General features: G+C 43.5%; 1 pseudogene; it reads left to right on the forward strand.

Moving 5' to 3' along the window:
• Positions 1 to 2,567: 2,567 nt before the first annotated feature.
• Positions 2,568 to 3,449, forward strand: LOC149178175 (transcription initiation factor TFIID subunit 14b pseudogene; annotated as a pseudogene).

Raw genomic sequence — 3,449 nt, forward strand, 5'->3', positions numbered from 1 at the left:
AACCCTTACCAGGAAAGCTGAATGGCAGTCACTTGAAGCCATACACTAGCGGCCCAACCATGTGACTAAATGAAAATAGCATAGTATTAGCACTCCAGATAGCTGAAAGGAGGCACGGGACTATAAAATACACTACCCTGGTTAGGGAGCTATGCGATTGGAAGATGGTGCGAAGCAAAGATGTGTCATTGGGTCCACAGCAGCATGGAAGGAGCTACGCTACCCAGGGAGAAATCGTGCAGGTCGGCTAGAAAGTGACTGTTAAAGTCACTCTTCATGAAAAGACGACAGAAGTGAGGCCAAATGGAGTGGGCGAATTTCATTTAAGACAAAATTTATGGCTTAGATCCTTGAAAATCTACCGCTAATCCAGCATTAATGAACCAATTTGGGGGGGAATGGTCGGATTTAAATTCATATTTCCCTATAAATTACAAGTGGCTATCCAACGAAAAACACTTGGAGTTTTGAGTATTCAACGGTTGAGATCTCAAGCACCTATGAATCATGAGCAATCTGAGCTTTTGATAGTTTCTGGGGTATTTGTGATTTTGCCGGCAGACACACAGGAATTCTTGCAGAAGATCATGTTAGCTCCCATAGAAGTTATCAATACAAAATAAGTAGTAGGGGTGTCGACACAGGAAATGGAGAGAGAGGCCGAAGTAGTTTCCCCGGAAGTGGTCGAAGTATTCGCGGAGGTCCCTAAATCCCCGATAACGCCGAGACTGAAGCCAACCCCAACCAAGGAAACCATGAAAGACAAGGAGGGCAAGCAGCCTACCATACTGGTGCGCATGTCACCAAGACGAAAACCACCAAAGGCCACTGCCCAGGAGAAAGGCAAGGTTATAAACATAGAAGCAGAGGAGGAGGATATCGAAGACATCCCCATGGATGATGAGGATGTGGGAGTGGAAATAGAGGAGGTTGAAGCCCAGGGTACAGACCCTATTACACAGTTGCTGGAGTATGTCCCTCTGTGCAAGCCTAAGTCCAAGGTCCCAAAGGACATTGATGAAAGTAAGACTCCCCTGCAAACCCCTCTACTACCAAATGAAATCACTTTTGACGGTCCGTGTTGGCACGGGTGCCTATATTAAAGCTCAAACACTGGGACTTGGTGGACCACGAGAATTTCCCACACTTGGCGACCGAACAGTTGATGCAACGCATCATAGACACGAATACAAGGATGACTACATTGGAGCTGCGAAAATGGATCAGAGGAGTAGAGAAGGCAGGATTACTCAACCTGCTTTGGATGATGCACTATAATGACACCCCCATGACAGTTTTGGTCATCAAGCAACTACTGTGCTTGGTGCATGATGGGTGTCTGTGGCTAGAGGAGCCGATACCCATCACTGATATGTTGATTCATAAAATAACACACCTACTGTATAAAGTCGAAAATCCAGCTATGATCTTTGGCAGCAAGGATGGCAAGAAGGGGCTCATAGAATTAATGAAAGAGAAGTTAAAACTGGTGAAGAAGCCATGTGGGTACGCTATCTGTAGCATCTGCGACCCTGCTGTGAAGGTGGAAACACACATCCTTGTAGGGAAGGTGATGCGGAAGTGCTGTGCCGATGAGGTGTCATCACGCTCGCACAGTAGTGCGTGGAAAGAGTCCAATTTAACTGGTCAGACTACCTTCGCCGAGAATTCCTGGCAAACTACCACGAAGTGCAAGAGCAAAGCAAGACATTCCACTACGTGTGGCTCTTGCTATCGATTGTGCTGGTAGCGTGGGAGCTACCAGAGGAGAGCCAATTCCCCTCAGTCATTACAAACCTTCCTGAAGAAACGAAGTATGCTTTGATGTGGGTGACCAAGGACGTGGAGATGTTAGCCTCACTCTCATAATAAAACAATTATAAATCCAAAAATCATAATTAAATAAATCAAATCTTGAGAATTAGGAGTTAGTTCCTCAAACTAAGGAGTCTAATTTGGATGAGAGAATCTCTCCAACTAGCTCTCCTAAATTAGTGCGTAAGTTGAGAAATTGTCTCAACCAAGTGAGTCTACGATAGACGCACTATCTTAAGACCACTTACTCATGTATTTAAATGTATTATTAGATTATTTGAATAATGTGAATTACATGAGCATGAGAGACCACATGATGGCTCTCTGCCTTTTCCGCCAGTTTAATTTTTGTGTGTTAATTTGCTGTGCATATGGTTATATGGCTTTGTGATTCTTCTTCATGTGGTATCAGAGCTCATGGTTTATCTGAAACGCTATCGGTAGAGATCTGAGTTGACCCGGCCTTGGGAGAGTTGTTGGTAATTGGGGAAGGCCCCGAGGGAGCAACAGGCCCTTTGGATAACATGGTGAATACTGGTTTGAAGGCTCTCTTTCTAATAGCATCAAATTGGCAGAGATCTAACTATAATTTCTGATATAGAGCTTCGTTAATTTCTTGGTTATGCTTATGTTCATCATATTTTTTGTTCCTAATCCCCATTGTTTGACTGAATAAGTTTTAAAGACCACTGTCGAATTACGGTTTGTATGCACCAAGGTGGTTTTCGTGAAGACAAGGTTGTTTCCGTGTTTAGAGGCGAGGGCTTTCGAGTATCTGGGATACACTGGGAGGTTTGCACGATCAAATTGAACCATAACCGCTAGTGTCAGTAATCCTGGGTTCAATCTATCTGTGTCGTCAGCCCTTGCATTCAATTCTCCATCTGGGCATTTCAGGGCCAGAAAAACTGAATCGTTGGCAGGCATTATGGGAAAGAAGAACAGCGGAGATCAATCGGATAGGATTCAACGTGGGAAGAAAACAAGGCTTACAGACGATCATGAAAAAAAGGTACCACTCACATAAATGCACTGTATATATTCGTGGGGCAACGAATGAGGATATTGGGGTAGTGATTAAAAGAGTTGTTTTTCAATTGCACCCTAGCTTCAACAATCCAACAAGAGTTGTGGAATCTGCTCCATTTGAGCTGTCTGAAACTACGTGGGGTGAATTTGAGATAAGCATCACTATCTTTTTCCATGGTGACATAGCAGAGAAACCACTAGATCTATTTCATCATCTAAAATTGTATCCTGAGGATGAATCTGGACCTCAGTCAATAAAGAAGCCAGTAGTTGTTGAGTCTTATGATGAGATTGTCTTTGCGGAGCCTTCAGAAGCTTTCTATTTACGTGCTCGTAATCACCCAGCTGTTGTCACAAGTGGAACACTGACTGGCTTGAGCTTACCACCCCCTTCAGCAGGGACCACCAATTAAAATTTTGGCGAGAAGAAAAGAGGGGATACGAAGGATCATCCTCTAAATTAGTGGTTTTTGAGACATTTTGAAGTAGATGAACTAGCACAGTTAATGACATTGCATCAACAGGTACAAAACCATATCATGAAGTTGAGAAGACAACTTAATTTGGTCGAAACTGAGGTTACACGTTTGAAGGCAACATTGTGA

The sequence above is a fragment of the Pinus tabuliformis genome, chromosome 4_1 (genome assembly GCF_031772625.1).
Source record: "Pinus tabuliformis cultivar Carrire ecotype Pingquan chromosome 4_1, CPIR1, whole genome shotgun sequence".
Classification (NCBI taxonomy): domain Eukaryota; kingdom Viridiplantae; phylum Streptophyta; class Pinopsida; order Pinales; family Pinaceae; genus Pinus; species Pinus tabuliformis.